A 21,603-nucleotide genomic window follows, 5' to 3' on the forward strand; every position below is an offset into this window, starting at 1 on the left:
ATTAAGAGGAGGAACATTTCAATCCGTAGAAGGAGTGAAATAAAACGTGACACGTCTCATTACGAAGCTCACAGAGCAACGCATCAAGCACCGTTTTCATCAGTGGAAAACAAGCGTGGAACAAGGTATGGATAGGGGAGGGGAGTATACTGAGAATGAAAATAAATAAATATTTATGTTTCTGAAATAAAACTTGTTACAGCAAAAGTCCCATTACATAGCCACACTTCGTCCCTGAGGTGCTGTTCTGCTATGGCTGAGTGGCCGATCGGTTCTGGGCGCTACAGTCCGGAACCGCGCTACTGCTACGGTCGCAGGTTCGAATCCTCCCTCGGGCATGGATGTGTGCGATATCCTTAGGTTAGTTAGGTTTAAGTAGTTCTAAGTTCTAGGGGACTGATGACCTCAGATGTCAAGTCCTATAGTGCTCCGAACCATTTGAACCATTTTTCTGCTATGGCCCTTTCTGATAACATAGCCTGCCCGTTGCAAACGTCTCGGTTTGGTGATGTTCTCTACCGAGAATTGGTTATCTGGCTTAGCTAGATCGTCATTGGATCTCAAAATCCTTCTTTCTGTTCCTTGGTCAAATGGTGACCGAAATATTTTTCTGCACGCTCTATTTTTGAAGACCAAGAGTTGGCTCTCTGTTCTTTTGATCACGTTCCATGCTTCCGCTGCATATAGCAGTAGTTCCCTGATGATTGTGTGGTAGAGTTTCAGCTTGGTTTTCCTGGGCAACAGTTTGGTGGATAGAAGATTTTGGAGGGTAAAGTAGTTTTTTGGGTTCCACATTTCAGTTTGGCATTCAACTTGTCTTCTACTGCAGTCATTTTTATTTACACGAAAAAAATTGGGAGTGCTCTTGAAAGTGTGGTATGTGGAGGTCACCACGTTATTCTTTAGTCGTGTTTACCCTTTGTGTGATCACGTATTCTGTCTTTTCTTCGTTAATTTTTAATGGCGATTTCATTTATTTTCCTTGCACAGCGTTCTTGCACTACCGATACGTCCTATAAAACCAAGCGAGGTAGCGCAGTGGTTAGCTCACTGGACTCGCATTCGGGAGGACGACGGTTCAAATCCGTGTCCAGCTATTCAGATTTAGGTTTCCTGTGATTACCCTGAATCGTTTCAGGCAAACGCCGGGATGGTACCTTTGAAAGGGCACGGCCGATTTCCTTTCCCATCCTTCCCCAATCCGACCTCGTGATTCGTCTCTAATGACCTCGTTGTCGACGGGACGTTAAGCACTGATCTCCTCCTCCTCCTGTCCTAGAAACGCTATATCATCTGCATAGGCCAGAATGTTTGATTGTCTATCTGAGGTGTTCCCATTTCTTGCTTTTTTGGATTATCTTTCTACTTTTTCCATGTCAAGGTTGAAGTAAGAATAGAACTTCACCCTTCTTTAGTCCACTTTTGTTCTCAAAAAAGTAGATACCTAGACACAGTATGTCGTCTTGCTTGCCACCGCCTCCATACAGATTTTAACCAGGCTGATGACTTTCTTATGGACTCCGTCTTCTGCCATGATTTCCCATACCGTTTCTCTGTGTACCAAGTCGTAGACGTTCTGAAAGTCAATGAACAGGTAATGGATGTTCGTGTTGTATTCTCTCACTTCCACTGATGGTCTTGATGCAGAATATGGGGTCTATTGTTCAAGTATATATACTGAAAACCATTCTGGTGGTCCTGTATTATGTCCTCGGCATAGGGAGTGTGTCTTTGCAAAATTATACGTGACATTGCTGTGGCTAGTAGGGAAACTCCTCTGTAATTCCTGCACTTTCGTTTACCTTGTTTCTTGTGGGTAGGGACAATGATTGATCGCTTTCATTCACTGGGTATTTTTCCTATCTCGCAAAAATTTGGGAAAAAAATTAAAACAAATTCTCATGAATTTTATGATCGCCATATTTCAGCAATTCCACTGGTGTTTCGTCAGTTCTAGCCACTTTATCGTTTGTCAGTTTTTTTCAAACTTCTGCTTATCTCTTAGTATGTCGGGTCATTTACAGTAGTAAATACAGTCAGATGAGTATATCAGATTACAGGACCACGATTATCGACACCTACAAAACAACAGGACAACGACAATTACTGAAAAAATACGCAACTGAAGCTAAACAATAGTTACTCTGTAACTGACTAACTCTGAACTGGTCACAAAATCTGCTTAAACGTCTTCTCAATCCGTCTGGAGATAGTGTCACGATATCTTGGTAGCCTTTTGAAATCCTCCCCCACACACCGCCCTCCCTACAGCAAGACATACAGAAGCAGCAGGAAATACACTCCTGGAAATGGAAAAAAGAACACATTGACACCGGTGTGTCAGACCCACCATACTTGCTCCGGACACTGCGAGAGGGCTGTACAAGCAATGATCACACGCACGGCACAGCGGACACACCAGGAACCGCGGTGTTGGCCGTCGAATGGCGCTAGCTGCGCAGCATTTGTGCACCGCCGCCGTCAATGTCAGCCAGTTTGCCGTGGCATACGGAGCTCCATCGCAGTCTTTAACACTGGTAGCATGCCGCGACAGCGTGGACGTGAACCGTATGTGCAGTTGACGGACTTTGAGCGAGGGCGTATAGTGGGCATGCGGGAGGCCGGGTGGACGTACCGCCGAATTGCTCAACACGTGGGGCGTGACGTCTCCACAGTACATCGATGTTGTCGCCAGTGGTCGGCGGAAGGTGCACGTGCCCGTCGACCTGGAACCGGACCGCAGCGACACACGGATGCACGCCAAGACCGTAGGATCCTACGCAGTGCCGTAGGGGACCGCACCGCCACTTCCCAGCAAATTAGGGACACTGTTGCTCCTGGGGTATCGGCGAGGATATAAAGGCACATTTGCATGCCGAGCGTGAGTTTCCTCGGAAACGCGAAATATTAATTAAATAAATAATCAGTGACAAATAAATAAAGCCTATGGCACACAACTGCAGCGCTGTGTCGCTGATAAAACAAAAGCACAATTACGTTACTCGTATGTTTGATTAAGAAAAGAGAGCTCTGGTTGAAGTGGTGCGAGAAGCACGTATTTTATTTTATTGTCTGGCACACCGCCATATTTCATGTTATAGAAAATTACTGCGAGTTGCAACCACACTAGGCACTCGATTCTGTAAAGAATTTATATTTATAAAAGTAAGTAGGATTATGAACTGTAGGCTTATTCATTGAATATATCTGATTTAACTAACAGTGTAACTTTTTTATGTTTAGTAGACAATCACCTCTGTACGACGTTTTGGCATGGCTGGCAAATTATTGTAATATTGAGATTTAGATTATGAGTCCGCACCTACCGCAGCAGTCTTTGGAAACGATTTAACTACGAAGTCCGATTATTTCAATTTTATTTCACGGTCAACTACGAGTAACATTGCCTTTACGAAAAAGCCATTGTCAAGCGTCTGATACCGAATAATTATCCAGATAAGCAAATATCAATTACAATTACAATCACCATCATACAGAATAATTAACATTAAAATAATTAATATTTTATTTGATTTTATTTTATTTATTTTATATTGGCGACCGTGACAGGACTTGTTATTTTGTCATTTGTTACATTGTTCTCTTTGTTTCATGTAAAAAATCAACTTTCTGGACCTGGACGTCAATGTATGAGAGATAACAAAATTTGAAGACATTGCAATTCTGAAATTTTGCCGGAAGACGCAAAGAAGCTTCCAGCAAAATAAGGTAAGACGCAGCATCCTTGCATTGGCGGGCTTGACCAGACGTATAATTCAGTGTATTAGCTTTTCAGTAAATTCTGTAGTGTTTCTTTTCCGCATAACAGTTTCAGTGATAAATTTCATTCTCAGTACTTTTCCCTAAACAATAACGTATGCAACAATACCAATACACGAGTGTACAATATGGCCGACTTCTGTACGATACGTAGTAACATGGACAGCAGCCATTACCAATAATCTCAAATTCAGTTTATATTTTTAAATTAATAGACAGCCATTGTTGCTACGAGCGATTCATGCTCAACTGCATTTTATTTTAAAATCAGTGTCAAATATTTTCTTGAAACATATTTCACGTGTGGCATGGTAATAACTAGAAAACAATACGCAAAAATGGAACAGCAAGGACGTACTATTCAGACGCAATCCGACTCGGACGTGAGACAAGTGTTAGAAAATGACTTTACGACAGCAACCGGTAGTGACGATTCATCAAACATTGACGCAAGTGTTGACGAAAATTTTGACAAGAGGCCGTCCACCACAAAAATTTCAAGGTCTCAATCAGAGCCCATGTTAATGCATGACGTCACGTCTAATGACGCGGCGGGGGCAGAGACCTTGCAAACGGTAAACATTGCCGACATGTTACAAATGTTAATCAAACAGAACGCCGAAAACATGGCAACCTTAAAGACACAAAATGACGCAATTAAATCTGACCTCATAGCACTCAAGACAGGTAATGACACTTTATGTAAACGTGTGGAACTTATAGACGCCACACTGACCAAACAGATGACTGAACTCAGTACTAAATTTTCCCAGCTTAATACGAGACAAGAAAAGACTACAACTGACGTAGCACTTTTACAGACACAAATAAAAAACCTTAATGTCACGTGTGAAGTTCTTACTGAACAAATTCAAACATATCCTTCAGTACATGACAACCTTGAAAAACGAATTACTGACGTACAGAATAAATTTGACAATGTTGAACAACACCTGACTGACATCTTACAATCTGATGCCACAGCTCATTTTGAAAATATTAATAAAGAATTTAATGATTGGGTAGTGAACAAAGACAAACATTTTGATACATGCTTACGTGAAAATTTACCAACAATTGTGCACGACTCCGTAGCGCAATACATTACTAATAACAAACAGCTGATCAGTGACGCAGTACAATCCGTCACTGCACCCATGGGACAATTCACCGATCGACCACAGTCTGAATGTAACGAAAATATCAGTCAAAATGTACAGTTCAGAAACCAATATACATTCGAGTATGATACACACATTCCGCACACGACAAATACACAAGAACAAAACGCACCACGACTACAACACATACCACGATGTGCAAACACAAACACAAGCTATTATCATGGTAAACCACAGCAACATTATCGTAATTACTCGCCAGCTGGACATAGCAGTAATTACAGTGGGACAAATCCATATCATAATGCAAAGGAAGACGAAAGCTTAATGAAACACAGGCAATTTCAGATTTTTATCCCAGAAAAACGAACCATTCATCCGGTGATTTTTCTTAAATCTTTTAGTAACGCATTTCCACGCACTTGGAGTGACCGGAAAAAGATTTCATATATTGTCGGTTACATCCAAGGCGATGCAGCTGTCTGGGCATACAGTCAAGCTGACGTATGTACCACGTACAGTGAGTTTGAGCGTGCTTTTCTGAACAAATTCTGGTCGCAATCCGTCCAGGAGCGACTCAGAAGACAAATTTTAGAACCTGAAACTTTTAACAGTAAAAATGGCAACTTACGCAGATATTTTGAAAAATACTTGAACATGGGACACTTTTTAGACGAACCAGTCGCAACGCGTGATATACTCCGTGCGTTGAAGGCCAAATTGCCTTTCAACATTAAAGAAAAACTTCTACATATCCCGGATGACGATTCAGATTATTTTTTAACAGCTTTAGATTCGGTTGACATGTTACTTGAAGACCAGCGCTTCGCGCGGCAAAACAGCAGCCACAATGTTTACACTAGTGGTATGCAAAACATGCAGGCTTGCCAACACAATTCTGGCGCGCCCACAGTTGGATACGCGGTACAACAAAAACAGCAAACTCACATGCCGTCTCAGTACGGAAATCAAAATCAACACGCGTATTCCAATACAAAAAATAGTTACAACAGTAATAACACTTCATGCGGCAATCCATACAAAAGGCACCGCGGTAATAACTACAACGGTAACAACGGATACAAAGGTAATAACAAAAACACAAACAGAAATAGAAATAATAATAACTACGAGCCAAGACAGCATCAAGGTTGGACTCGTAACGATCAGTACTTTCATTCAAACTCTGCTTTACCACAGCAGCCACCAGGACAAAATTGGAGCATACCTTACGACCGACAGGTAAGTTATAATGCGCAACAGCAACAACAACCGCAAAAGTTTGGAGATCATAATAGGCAATATCCGAATGTGAATATAATAGAAATGACACCTGATGCACAACCTCAATCTGTGTCAGTACCTAGTACAAATGCTAATCCAACAAACTAGAAACAGTCACTACTTTGCCCCAGGTCGTGGCTGAAGAATTCTTGGGGGGCGGCTTCAATGTTAATCAGTTATTTGACACCACACTTGAACAACAGAATAATGATATGCCGAGTAATTCTAAACAAAAACTACCTGTTTTATTTATAAGATACAACCACAATAACAATATATCAGATGAACTTTTACAAGACAGTACACAATGTCGTTTAAACACAAATGAAATTGTTTTAGCATCCACTACTGGTGTAGTAGGTGGGATTCCAACTACTATTGTCCTAGATACAGGTGCAGCTGTGAGCGTTTTATCTTTTAATTTTTATAAAAAGATGTGTGAATTGGAACCTGTGCCTGAGTTTCCTGCCCAAAACTGTAAAATAACTACTGCACTAGGTAATAAGTCATGTAGGGTTACGAAGCAAGTTTTTGTAAACGTTAAAATAGGTAATGGAACCGTACAATGGCCATTCCTGGTTGTACAAAACCTTGTGACTAATTGCATATTAGGAATAGATATTATGAGCGAGAAGGACTGCATTATAGACTTCTCCAAAGGTAAATGTATTTTAAATGATAAAAGCAGGGTAATTATTATTGATTTGGACAGGAGAACTCTAAAGCATGACAAACACTGTACAGGGTACAAGGTTCAGTTAGTACTTGACAAAGACATTCAAGACATGCAAACACACTCATCTGACGCAGAGCTAATGGACTTGAAAACATTGCTTGATCATAAGATAAGTGAAGCTACAGCTCTCAGTGTACATGAACGTATAAAACTACAGGAAGTGTTATCCAAATATTTACAAGTTTTTACCAAACGATTAGGTGTTATCAACACGTATGTGTACAAGATTGAAGTTAAGCCTCACAAGATCTTCTACCACAAGACATATAACGTACCGTTATCTCAACGACCTGCTGTGTGGCAAGAATTAAAACAAATGTTAGACTGGAAGGTCATTGAACCATCCACCTCACCTTACTGTAGTCCTCTACTTGTTGTCAAAAAATCAAATGGAAGCATTAGGTTAGTGTTAGACGCACGAGCTATTAATGAAATAATTTTACCGGTTCACACAAAACCTGAAAATTTAGAAGAGCAATTACAGAAATTTCTAGATGCAAAATATTTTTCCACAATAGATCTCGCTAATTCGTTTTGGCAGGTGGGTATCACTCCTGATTCTCGGAAATATACTGCATTTATGTTCGGGGGGCGAACCTATCAGTTTTGTGTTCTACCCTTCGGACTGAATGTCAGCTCTGGGGTATTCATTACAGCCCTGGATACCGTGCTAGGCGACGATTTAGTTGAGACAGTCACACACTATGTAGATGATATACTGATAGCTACACAATCCTGGAATGAACACGTTGACACACTTCAAAGAATTTTAGAAAAATTTGCACAAGCTGGAGTCACAGCCAACCTAAGAAAATCAAAATTTGGTTGCAGTGAGATAAAATATTTAGGACATATCATTAATTCACAGGGCATACGTCCTGATCCCAGTAAATTAGATGCTATCAGAAACTTTCCTAGCCCTCGAACTAAAAAGCAGTTAAAATCATTCCTTGGGCTATGTTCATTTTTCAGACGTTTTTTGCCACAACCACTTTTGAACAGTAAACATCTGCTAAATCTACTCAGAAAGAATCAAGTTTGGATCTGGTCGGAACAGTGCCAGAATGACTTTAATACAATTAAACATGCTTTAGTGAATGCTAACATATTGAGCCATCCAGATTTCAATTTAGATTTTTGTATGACTTGTGACGCTTCACGTACTGGCTTGGGCTGTTGCTTATTTCAAGTTGTAAAGAATAAACAAAAGGAACAGATAAGAATTATTGGGTTTGCAAGTCGTACTTTAACTGAATGTGAGCGTACATACTCGACTACTGAGTTAGAAACACTTTCCATAGTATGGGCATTCAAGAAATTCAATTATTATTTATTTGGAAAACATACAGTAATTTACACCGATCACCAGGCCCTGAAATTTTTGTTAACTTGTAAACTTGTACATCCTAGACTATCACGATGGGCAGTTACACTTCAGAACTACTCTTTTGAAATTAAGTACATAAGAGGTAAGGACAACACCATTGCGGACACTTTGTCTAGACTTCCACAAGGTATGAATGATACCAACAGTGACTTAGAAAATATAAATGACTACAGGATTCTCTTAATGCAAGACAAGCAGTATCACCAATATTATATTGATATGTGCAGAAACATGGCTGAATTACAAAAATCTGATCCTCACTGGTATAAGATAATAACATTACTGGTAGAAAAACAAAATCATCCTTCGACTAAGTATTACAAGTTACACAATGATGTGTTATTTTATCGACGACATCCAAATGCTACTAACTGGTGTGTATGCATTCCCGAAGAGTCTGAACGTAATTTAATTTGGCACACACACTTAGTTTGGGGTCATTATGGGACGAAAAATTGTTTGGCAAAGCTCAGCACATACTGTTATTTTAGCAATATGAGAAGAAAAATTTACAGGGAACTGAAAACATGTGTCATATGTCAAAAATCAAAACCTCAGAATTTATCCACAAAAACAGATTTACATTCTATTTTACCCAGTAAACCCCTGGAAATTCTGTGTACTGACATCAGTGGACCGCATCCAGCAAGCTCTGGAGGCGTCAAATATATCTTAGCTTTTTACGATGTATTTTCTAAACATGTAAAACTTTATGCTTTAAAATCCGCCACTGCAAGTGCTATAATACGAAGATTCTCAAGTGATTACCTGACGCACGTGGGAAAACCTAAAGCAATTCTGTCAGATAATGCAGCATACTACTCTGGGTACAAATGGAGAAATTTCTTGAAGGACAATAACATTAAAAGTATATTTATTTCGAGGTTTAGTCCACAATGTAACGCGACTGAGAGACTTTTCCGAGAATTAAATCGATTCATGAGGACCTATATTTCATCAAAACATACTAATTGGGTGTCCTACCTAAGTCTTTTCGAAGACGTACACAATAACTTAAATATTTACGATACAAATTACACACCTAACGAGATCATGTTCAATTGCAAACAGAACGATCAGTGGATAGAACCATTACCTAAGTTGTCAGACAAGGAAATCACACCTGAACAGAAAATAAAAGAAGTATTAACTACATTGACACATCACGCACAAATACGAAACAAACATCACAGAAACATAATAAAAAGAAAACAAAAATTCGAGGTAGGAATGCTTGTACTACTTCGTACTCATCATAAATCTGTTGCACTCAAACGACGCAACGCTAAGTGGCGTCTGCTATATGAAGGACCTTATATAATTGTTAACATACCGCACCCTGGTGCGTATCTGTTACAACATCGTAGAACTAACAAAATTATTGGGCTATACGCACACCGAGATCTTAGAGCATTTCATACTGAATAATGTCAAAGTCATACCCATCAAAACATTGCTAAGCAACTCGTTACAACACAGATAATAAGTAGTATAGAAATTTTCATTTCAGCGTTCCAGAGTCGCAGTTGAAGACAGAAGAACTTTTCTTTCAACGCCGCGGCTCCACCGAGAAGACTGAATATTAAAGTAAAACTTATGATTACGTAGCAGTGAATGATATATTAATTTTTCACGGAACATTTGTGACTGTAGGTACCACTGACTTGGTATGACACCTGACGAACTGACAGACGTCATCTGTGAAGCGATCTTTTACTTTGAGAAATAGATTAGACGCACAGCTCTCAACACGAAAAGCATCTACCAGTAGTCAAGGCCACACAGACACTCTACACACACGCACAAAACGCGAGGAATCGAACATTTTCTCTCTCTTACTATTTTGAATATTTATTGAGTAGTGAAAACGCCTGGTCTTGCCTACTGATGTAATGAATGTTGTGTCTAACCTATCTTAATTTCAGGTGACATCACAAAACCGATAAAGAGGACGTAAATATCTGCAATTCATGTAATCAAATGTGACACAATGTAATAACCTATAGCGATGTAATGATGATGTAAACATGTTTATGTGCAACTGTATTATGTTTATACTAAGAAAATATGTGACGTGTGTATGTATAATTACTTTTTTTTTTAACTGATGTATCATGTAAAAATTTGAACAAAACGAATGCCAAAAAGACATTGCATAGTGAACCTCTGTTCACGGACATTAACGAACATTACTAACTCTGCAACTACGCAGAAACCTATGTGAAGGAAACGGTTAATGCCATTCATTATGCATCGTACCTATGTAAACGCGATGAACGATTTCCTTGATTAATAACTACGAACATTTAGGTGAGCTATATTCAGCAAAAAACTGAAAATGTGAAGTGCATAAGTCGTGCATCGTCTAGTGACATTACTACTGTACCTAACTTCAAGATGTTAACTGGATTAAATGGACACAAAGTGCCTGTCCAGAAAACAACACGACGGGTGGAAGAATTTTGGTTGGAACTTCAGGGAATGAAATGTTCTCGAAATGTGACGGACACTCTTACCTGGACTGTCCTAGGATCGACGCCAGCTATGTGCCGTCCGAGGTTCTACAACCAAGCTTCCACGGAATGTAAAAAACGAACTGCACGTGGACCAATTACTCGGCGGGTCACGTCTGATCTGTAATAAGCAATGCTTTTACTCACAACGAACTGCATCACAACGACTATAATGAAAATAGGAAATGGACACGCTTATGTATTAATCACGTTGTTATACAACGATGTTACTGTGATCAAAAAACTTTACCACGACGATACTAACCTGTAAAAAATTATTGTGCAGCAGATGAATATGAACTGTGATAACGACACGATGTGTATAGGTCAACGCACCTGAAACATACGGACATTTTTCTTTGAAGTATTTCAAAACAATACTATGTAACTAAGAACATTCAACAATCTAAGTTGTATTGTGTTATAACGAATATTGTAAATTTAAAACTAAGTTACCTGTCATAGAATGTAGTCTTCATATGTAATCTTGGTTGAATATTTTCTTGGTGCAACGACTGAGAGACGCGCGCACACGAACAATATGAAATGCAATACTGTGCCGCGTGATCTAACTGTACGATATAACGGCAGTGCCGGAGTCACACAGACGCTTCTGCGCATGCGCGCACTCTATCTGCCAACATAAGAACTTTTACGGCGCACCCGCGTCATTCAAATTTTGTATATAATGAGTATAATGTGGGTCATGTAAATAGTTGTATATAACTTAGATTTTCTTGTGCCTTTAGGTGAATTGCTCGCCTGCAGGTGTGTCCTTTCGCCTCGCAATTCAGGGGGCAATATAAAGGCACATTTGCATGCCGAGCGTGAGTTTCCTCGGAAACGCGAATATTAATTAAATAAATAATCAGTGACAAATAAATAAAGCCTATGGCACACAACTGCAGCGCTGTGTCGCTGATAAAACAAAAGCACAATTACGTTACTCGTATGTTTGATTAAGAAAAGAGAGCTCTGGTTGAAGTGGTGCGAGAAGCACGTATTTTATTTTATTGTCTGGCACACCGCCATATTTCATGTTATAGAAAATTACTGCGAGTTGCAACCACACTAGGCACTCGATTCTGTAAAGAATTTATATTTATAAAAGTAAGTAGGATTATGAACTGTAGGCTTATTCATTGAATATATCTGATTTAACTAACAGTGTAACTTTTTCATGTTTAGTAGACAATCACCTCTGTACGACGTTTTGGCATGGCTGGCAAATTATTGTAATATTGAGATTTAGATTATGAGTCCGCACCTACCGCAGCAGTCTTTGGAAACGATTTAACTACGAAGTCCGATTATTTCAATTTTATTTCACGGTCAACTACGAGTAACATTGCCTTTACGAAAAAGCCATTGTCAAGCGTCTGATACCGAATAATTATCCAGATAAGCAAATATCAATTACAATTACAATCACCATCATACAGAATAATTAACAATAAATAATTAATATTTTATTTGATTTTATTTTATTTATTTTATAAGGATCATTCGCAACCGTCTCCACGAAGCTGGGCTACGGTCCCGCACACCGTTAGGCCGTCTTCCGCTCACGCCCCAACATCGTGCAGCCCGCCTCCAGTGGTGTCGCGACAGGCGCGAATGGAGAGACGAATGGAGACGTGTCGTCTTCAGCGATGAGAGTCGCTTCTGCCTTGGTGCCAATGATGGTCGTATTCGTGTTTGGCGCCGTGCAGGTGAGCGCCACAATCAGGACTGCATACGACCGAGGCACACAGGGCCAACACCCGGCATCATGGTGTGGGGAGCGATCTCCTACACTGGCCGTACACCACTGGTGATCGTCGAGGGGACACTGAATAGTGCACGGTACATCCAAACCGTCATCGAACCCATCGTTCTACCATTCCTAGACCGGCAAGGGAACTTGCTGTTCCAACAGGACAATGCACGTCCGCATGTATCCCGTGCCACCCAACGTGCTCTAGAAGGTGTAAGTCAACTACCCTGGCCAGCAGGATCTCCGGATCTGTCCCCCATTGAGCTTGTTTGGGACTGGATGAAGCGTCGTCTCACGCGGTCTGCACGTCCAGCACGAACGCTGGTCCAACTGAGGCGCCAGGTGGAAATGGCATGGCAAGCCGTTCCACAGGACTACATCCAGCATCTCTACGATCGTCTCCATGGGAGAATAGCAGCCTGCATTGCTGCGAAAGGTGGATATACACTGTACTAGTGCCGACATTGTGCATGCTCTGTTGCCTGTGTCTATGTGGCTGTGGTTCTGTCAGTGTGATCATGTGATGTATCTGACCCCAGGAATGTGTCAATAAAGTTTCCCCTTCCTGGGACAATGAATTCACGGTGTTCTTATTTCAATTTCCAGGAGTGTATGTACGGCCAGTGAGCTGGAGCCAAAGCTTTAACAAGATGAGAAGCTGATTGCGCTGCGGTGTCTGACCGGCTTCGTATCACCGCTTCCATTATAAAGCATGCGTTAATGATATTCATACTTACGTTACTCAAACCCAACGAACAGCCTATTTGTGTATTATTAATTGACGTCTAATGAATTAGATGTATGAAAACGTTAAAACGTTAACGTACCGAAGATGGGGCGATAGTTGCCCCGAAGGCGGTACAAGTATCTTCACCTAGTTTCCAAACACCAGTAATTATATCTCAGAAACATGTTATTCACAAGTAAAGCGGTTTAGTACACACAGTTAAACAGCTACTTCATCTGTTATGGTAAAGACGACAAGAAAATTGTGGATAATGGCAGGTAGGCGTTTTCCTTTCAGGAAAGAAAGAAGCGTAATTGCCTAGATAGCTATCCTGCAGTATACCACTGCAAAGTCAAGTACACTGTCCAGGAAAATGCAAAGCGAATATCTCATAAATGGATGTAAAATGGCAGACGTTTGCGCTTAATTTCTCGAGAGGTGAAGAGAAGCCGTAAGACACGGCCTCCCCACATTCATTCCTTTCTGGAGTACGCCGCAGGCACTAGTCACAAAGGACGAACGTTCTGTGAAAGGCCTCTGTGAATTTCGTACAAACATGGTAGAGTTTGCACATTTGCGACGTGGATTCCTGAGAGAACATAATCCATCCCGCTGTAACGAACAGAGACCTTTACGGAAATGACAGGTATTATAATGTAGAGAAACGCCTCTCGAGTACAATGGACGACAAATGCACTTCACAAAGTGAAGTTCAGATACAAATTTCTGCGCTTTAGAAAAATGTGAATGAGAAGTCAGCGCGTCCACTCTGTAACAAGAGAAGATGGCAGTGATAAAAGATACTCGAAAATGTTACTGCTGCGAAGTAAGAGTGAAAAACGCGGGCGAAATCATTATAAGATCAAAATCTAGTGAAAAAACTATGGCAAATGGAAGTTCAGTGACATCCATATGTAAACATTGCGACGACTTACGTCTCGTTTGAACTACACACACACACACACACACACACAAACAGGAAAATCGATTAGCTTAAAAGGACTGTTGCCTTATTGGGGAAACAGCTGCAAAATCTTGCTTGTAAAACTCAACATACAGAAAATCTTCTCAACCTCAAAGAAATGCCGGCTACCACTGATGTAAACAAAGCAAGAACTACAGTTGAAACCAACATAAAACTTGTAAATTCAAAAGTAAGCGCATCAAATAGCTGTAATGACAAAAGTGATTCTACAAACAATGTCACTCAGAAACATATGAGTCCAGAAACTAGTTACAATTGACAGCAGCCGTGCAATGTAAATTTTTCGCGCGTGTCGCATAGCAAACAACGAAATGTGATTACAAATGCAATCGACTGGTCTGAAGTGTGCACAAAAGAATTTGTGCAGGTGCAAATGATGTTGCCAGAGATAAGAGTAGTGAACTCATAAAAGTTTGAAATGCGCCACTCTAATTAGGCAATACAAATCTAGGTGTTGTAAATCAACCACACAGATACGACCTACATCCTTGATCAGGTGTAAATTAATTAATAGGAAGAGTAAACAGAGAGATAGATGAAGTATGCAAGAAATTTCTGGATGTGAATTTCATAACAGTAAGCACGTTTGACATATCCATGACCTTCATGGGATACAATTTCTGGTCGAAGAAATCTGTCGTTTGGTAAACATGCGCCAGAAGGGGCGTAGTATAGAAGCATTTCAAAGTACTTTGGACAAATGGTTCATAAAGGAAGATGCTGTGTCTTATAAAAAGAGCGAAAGACATTTTTACGGAAATAGACTGTATCACAAAAAAATGTGATGCAAAACTAAATTGCAAATACACACTAAAGATTGTATACCAAAATGTCAGTCATTAACAAACAAAGTTGATGACAAATTTGTTTCTCAATATGGAATGGAAAGATTATTCAGTTTTATGTTTTTGTGAACACTAATTACAAAATGAATATTTTCATCACTTAAGAATATTCTATTTTAACCTTCGGGACTGACTTTGTAGAATGGAATCGAAACGTGGGGGAACGTGTATGCATGTAAAAGAAAGTTTAGTTTATGAGAATGTAGCCCCTGCATGCAAACTAGGTTGTAAAAGAGACTTTGAAGTCTCAGCTGTTCAGTTAATGTCTGAAAGAAATTGTTTTCTGTGTATAGATCTCCAGTTACCAATGTAAGTGTTTTTTTTTTTTTCAAAAACTGGACCTTGCTTTAGGCAAACTCAAGGCAACTGAGGAAACAGTGGTACTGTGTGGATATTTTAATAATGATTTTCTGAGCCATAGCCATCACAGAGAAAAGTTCTGAAATACTATAAAAGCCTACGATCAATGTCTGAATGTTAGTTCTCCAACACATGTAACAGAAACTAGTATATCTCTCCTTGATCAGTTTTGTGTAAAGACGGACAAGTGTACGTCATAAAACTTTGACACCAGCTACAGAGACCATCTTTCACAATTACTAACCACACCTGTACGTCATATTTCGATCGGTGTGCAAATTATTATCCATAAAAGGAGTTACAGTCGGAAAAATATTGAACACGTCCAGTACATAATAAGTGAACAATCTCAGAGAGAAGTGTATGATACCTCTATTAGCAGTGAAAATATGAACAAATTATTGAACATTTTCAAGCATAACTTTCGTACAGCTTTCCCACAGAGGAAAGTGATTCCCAGAGGTACAGATGACTGCAAAAACTGGATTACATCAGGCTTTACAGTATCTTGTAAAAGGAAGCGAGAACTTTTTCTGTTCTCAAAACTGCCAGCAGTCCAGAATTTCTTTCTTATTTCAAAAAATATACATTAATTTTAAAATATTTCATAAGAGGAACAAAAATTAAATAAAGCCACAAATATGTTATGAAGTCATCCAATGAAACGAAGTCCATGTCGGAAGCAGTGCAGGATCTTACAGGGAAGAAGATAATTCACAAGAATACTGTGATATTGCATAATGGCAAGAATGTCACTGATCCTAGAGCAGTTGCAAACAACTTCAATTCTTATTATGCAACTGTAGCCAGAAAATTAGTGAAGGAAAAATTTGGTAATCCACCCTAATACAACACTGAAACAACTTCCATCTATTGAAATAAATAATAAATCAATGTTCCTTAGTCCATTAGGACCAACTGAACTCCTAAATACCATTAATTCACTGAAGAGTAATTATTTAGCTGGTATTTATGATATTCCAGATTATATTATAAACATAACAGCAGGACACGTACTCTCTCCTTTGTTAGATATATGAAATTCATCCTTCTCAAGTGGTGTCTTCTCACATCAACTGAAAATGGCGAAAGTGATATCCCTATATAAAAAAGGTGATCAGCAATGTATGGGTAACTATAGGTCTGTGTCACTGCTGTAAAGGTTCTGGAAGATTGTTGAGAAAATGTTCCTTCCACAACTAAATACATTCTTTAACAAGAATAATATTGTTGCCGGATGTCTACATGGCTTCAGGCCGAAGTGGTCAACTAAAACACGCACTTTCAATCCGATAAACAATGTCTTAAATGTAGTGGACAAACACAGAAAAATCTCAGGTTTACTCTCAGACATAACAAAAATTTTGATATGATTGATCATTCAGTGCTGCTGAGAAAGCTTGAACGATATGTTGTAAGAGGTGTGAAAAAGAAATGGATTAAATTATATTTGAACTATCGCTCTCAGGTAACTGAAATTAAGGACATGGAAGGAAATGAACTCCAAGTACATCTTTCAGAACCATTTGGACTAAGTTATGGTGTTCCAGAGGGCTCTACTCTAGGTCTATTTCTTTTTTTTTATATACACTCCTGGAAATTGAAATAAGAACACCGTGAATTCATTGTCCCAGGAAGGGGAAACTTTATTGACACATTCCTGGGGTCAGATACATCACATGATCACACTGACAGAACCACAGGCACATAGACACAGGCAACAGAGCATGCACAATGTCGGCACTAGTACAGTGTATATCCACCTTTCGCAGCAATGCAGGCTGCTATTCTCCCATGGAGACGATCGTAGAGATGCTGGATGTAGTCCTGTGGTACGGCTTGCCATACCATTTCCACCTGGTGCCTCAGTTGGACCAGCGTTCGTGCTGGACGTGCAGACCGCGTGAGACGACGCTTCATCCGGTCCCAAACATGCTCAATGGGGGACAGATCCGGAGATCTTGCTGGCCAGGGTAGTTGACTTACACCTTCTAGAGCACGTTGGGTGGCACGGGATACATGCGGACGTGCATTGTCCTGTTGGAACAGCAAGTTCCCTTGCCGGTCTAGGAATGGTAGAACGATGGGTTCGATGACGATTTGGATGTACCGTGCACTATTCAGTGTCCCCTCGACGATCACCAGTGGTGTATGGCCAGTGTAGGAGATCGCTCCCCACACCATGATGCCGGGTGTTGGCCCTGTGTGCCTCGGTCGTATGCAGTCCTGATTGTGGCGCTCACCTGCACGGCGCCAAACACGCATACGACCATCATTGGCACCAAGGCAGAAGCGACTCTCATCGCTGAAGACGACACGTCTCCATTCGTCCTTCCATTCACGCCTGTCGCGACACCACTGGAGGCGGGCTGCACGATGTTGGGGCGTTGGCGGAAGACGGCCTAACGGTGTGCGGGACCGTAGCCCATCTTCATGGAGACGGTTGCGAATGGTCCTCGCCGATACCCCAGGAGCAACAGTGTCCCTAATTTGCTGGGAAGTGGCGGTGCGGTCCCCTACGGCACTGCGTAGGATCCTACGGTCTTGGCGTGCATCCGTGCGTCGCTGCGGTCCGGTCCCAGGTCGACGGGCACGTGCACCTTCCGCCGACCACTGGCGACAACATCGATGTACTGTGGAGACGTCACGCCCCACGTGTTGAGCAATTCGGCGGTACGTCCACCCGGCCTCCCGCATGCCCACTATACGCCCTCGCTCAAAGTCCGTCAACTGCACATACGGTTCACGTCCACGCTGTCGCGGCATGCTACCAGTGTTAAAGACTGCGATGGAGCTCCGTATGCCACGGCAAACTGGCTGACACTGACGGCGGCGGTGCACAAATGCTGCGCAGCTAGCGCCATTCGACGGCCAACACCGCGGTTCCTGGTGTGTCCGCTGTGCCGTGCGTGTGATCATTGCTTGTACAGCCCTCTCGCAGTGTCCGGAGCAAGTATGGTGGGTCTGACACACCGGTGTCAATGTGTTCTTTTTTCCATTTCCAGGAGTATATATATATATATATATATATATATATATATATATATATATATATATATATATATGTGTGTGTGTGTGTGTGTGTGTGTGTGTGTGTGTGTGTGGGTGGGTGGGTGGGTGTGTCCTGAAAAAGAAGAGATTTATATGTACAAATAAATAAAAAATAAAGAAATGAAAACAAGTATTTATGGAAAGGCGGTGTGCAGAATCTCGGTTTGGTGGGCAGGTGCGGACGGCAGTGGGGGTGGGGGGAGGGGGGGGGGGCGAGCAATCTTGGCTCTAGGTTTCTATCTCAGCTAGGATCGTTGGGTGAAAGGCTTTTGGTCCAGCCTGGACCAGTGGTCTTTTGTATAGCCATTCGAACATCTTACTGTAGCTATGTTACAATATAAATTATTAAGCAAGTTTTGGACGACGAACCAGCGCTGATGCCCAAAAAAATTCGTCGAACCAATTACTTCCTTTTACAAAAGATTTTAATTGCGCTGAAATTAATGCTCAGCTAACGGCACCATTTTTATGTGCATCTTTCGGATTTTACATCCACAACAGTCACCGTTAAATAACTCCGCATGGTGGTTCATGGCTGATGGTTCACATTTGGTCCACTGGTGTATCAGACCTTGGTCTAAGCGAAGTTTTAACAGTTAAAAAATATCTTGCTTCGTTTGTATTTTGGGTGAAAAACACGTTTGTCTGGGAGTAGTTCATACGTTGCACGAATGAAAATAAATGGAAGGACACAAACGAATTTTTCTTTATTTTTTTTTTTTTTTGGTATCCAATATCTTTATCAGTTGTTGAGACATGATGGTTTTAATTCGATCTAAATGGTGCACGTAATATTCTTCTTACGTGAAGTGAATGCACGGAAACAGTTTGAAGTGAATCAAATACATAAAAAATACATTCTTACCATAAAATTGAAAACTTGCTTTAAAAATCTAGTTTCAGTCGTGACTTACGAGCATAAACCATGTTTTGTGAGCTTTCTTCGCGCGTCACTTCTGCGTTTCAGACTTATGCAAATCTGTTCAGAATTTGTAAGAAGGTCGATAAATAATTGTTATTAACGGTCATACTGTTGTTTTGTGAAAGTTTTATCATTTGCCACGCTGTAGCAGTCTCAAGTTGCACATAAATGCACATAAAATCCGGTTTTAGGAGAATCGGACGTGCCGCGACGGTTTAAAATGATATTGACGATAATAAAAGATATATTCTTACGGTAATTATAAGAAGATTTTGCAAAGATGTTTCATCGTTACGACTTTACGTAAGAAAAATCACGCGTTACACATGAAACTGTGTTTCATAGAGATCTGTTGCATTTCAAGCATTGCGTTTGAATACAATTAAGAAATGGTGATTACAGTCGATTATTGTTTCATTGTTTGGACTTAAAGATTTTATTCACCAGTGGTTTAAAATAATAGAAAAATCTTTGGTCCAGAATTGTACCTAGCCTTGAACAAAATGTAAATATACTGTTTGATCGAGCACTTAAAGCTTTATCGATGACCACGCAGAAAATTAAGGTAACCCGAAAATTACTATAAGAATAACTGTCAAGAAAACGTTCGTTATTTCTAACTAATAGAAAATGTTTTACTGCGGTTTTTCTTTCAAAAACTGCTATGCTATCCTGTAAAGTTGATAGTATTTTGTTATGTAAACATTGCTTCGCAGTTCTTCTTGCTACTTCGGCATATCGTACTTATACTTAATTCGGACCGGTTGTTGCAACGTTTCTCGCCAAAATTATGCACCTGAGATTTTCTAGCGGCGGCTTCCAATTTTCAATTTTTATTATTGCGTACTTTAAATAGACAATGACAAGAATTTTGAAGTGAGAGATAACAACAAAAGTATGCTTTTCAATAGCGTATTACTTGTTGCGCGAATCATGCAGCTTGCGAAGTTTCGTAAGTTTATCTACATAATACAAACTACTTATATTCATCATTATCATGAACTTCACAGAGTATTTAATAATTCGTTTGGCATTGTATTTATTTTTGTTATTTTGCTCACTGTACTAAGTATTTAGGGTTATTTTCCATATGTTTGCTTGTACAGTCGCATGCGTATGTGACTAAAGTGTATGAAATCATAAAAGAAAAACTTTAAAAAAACAATAAAAATTTAAAAACATAAAACAACATAATAGGAATAAAAAAATAAAAAATGTGAAAAAAGTAAAAAATAAACCTGTACCGGAATGAGATTTTCACTCTGCAGCGGAGTGTGCGCTGATATGAAACTTCCTGGCAGATTAAAACTGTGTGCCCGACCGAGACTCGAACTCGGGACCTTTGCCTTTCGCGAGCAAATGCTCTACCAACTGAGCTACCGAAGCACGACTCACGGCCGGTACTCACAGCTTTACTTCTGCCAGTACCTCGTCTCCTACCTTCCAAACTTTACAGAAGCTCTTCTGCGAACCTTGCAGAACTGCAGGTTCGCAGGTTCGCAGAAGAGCCTCTGTAAAGTTTGGAAGGTAGGAGACGAGGTACTGGCAGAAGTAAAGCTGTGAGTACCGGGCGTGAGTCGTGCTTCGGTAGCTCAGTTGGTAGAGCACTTGCCCGCGAAAGGCAAAGGTCCCGAGTTCGAGTCTCGGTCGGGCACACAGTTTTAATCTGCCAGGAAGTTTCAAACCTGTACCGGATCAGTCGTTGCCCCAGCCAACAAAAATGTACATCAAACTGCCAAGTTATTGCGGTCCGTCAAAATTATAGAAGAGTGAGAATTTGGAACCAGAATAAAAAATGCACAAAAAGGCGAATATGTCCTGGGCAGGGTTAGGAATGTAAAAGAAGTTAACTAAGTTTTCGACTTATCTAGCAGCTTCAGAGACATTTAAATTAAAACACCTTGAAATATTCGCGATTTTTACTAGTTTTTTGAAAAGACCTTACTATTCGTACCATCAATTTCATCGCTTGTTCCATGCTTGCCAACTTAGCACACAGTGTTCATGTACAGAACAATGAAAACCGTACAAATCGTCTGTCGAGTGTACAATTTCATCGACAGCCAATCCTTTAAAATTTTTATACATGTTGTTGTAATAACATTCGATAGCAAATATTCAGTACCTGTCAGTTAA

General features: G+C 40.3%; 1 protein-coding gene and 1 long non-coding RNA gene across 2 annotated transcripts in view; one reads left to right on the forward strand and one right to left on the reverse strand.

Moving 5' to 3' along the window:
• LOC126100704 (rabphilin-3A) overlaps window positions 1-21,603 on the forward strand; it is a 1,079,132-nt gene that overhangs the window by 387,288 nt on the left and 670,241 nt on the right. The window lies entirely within an intron of this gene.
• On the reverse strand, window positions 10,724-11,364 carry LOC126100708 (uncharacterized). The gene is made up of 3 exons (XR_007522201.1): window positions 11,278-11,364; window positions 11,087-11,157; window positions 10,724-10,942 (listed from the first exon to the last, which is right to left on the reverse strand). It is a non-coding gene; the product is annotated as an uncharacterized LOC126100708 (long non-coding RNA).

The sequence above is a fragment of the Schistocerca cancellata genome, chromosome 9 (assembly GCF_023864275.1).
Source record: "Schistocerca cancellata isolate TAMUIC-IGC-003103 chromosome 9, iqSchCanc2.1, whole genome shotgun sequence".
In the NCBI taxonomy this organism is placed as follows: domain Eukaryota; kingdom Metazoa; phylum Arthropoda; class Insecta; order Orthoptera; family Acrididae; genus Schistocerca; species Schistocerca cancellata.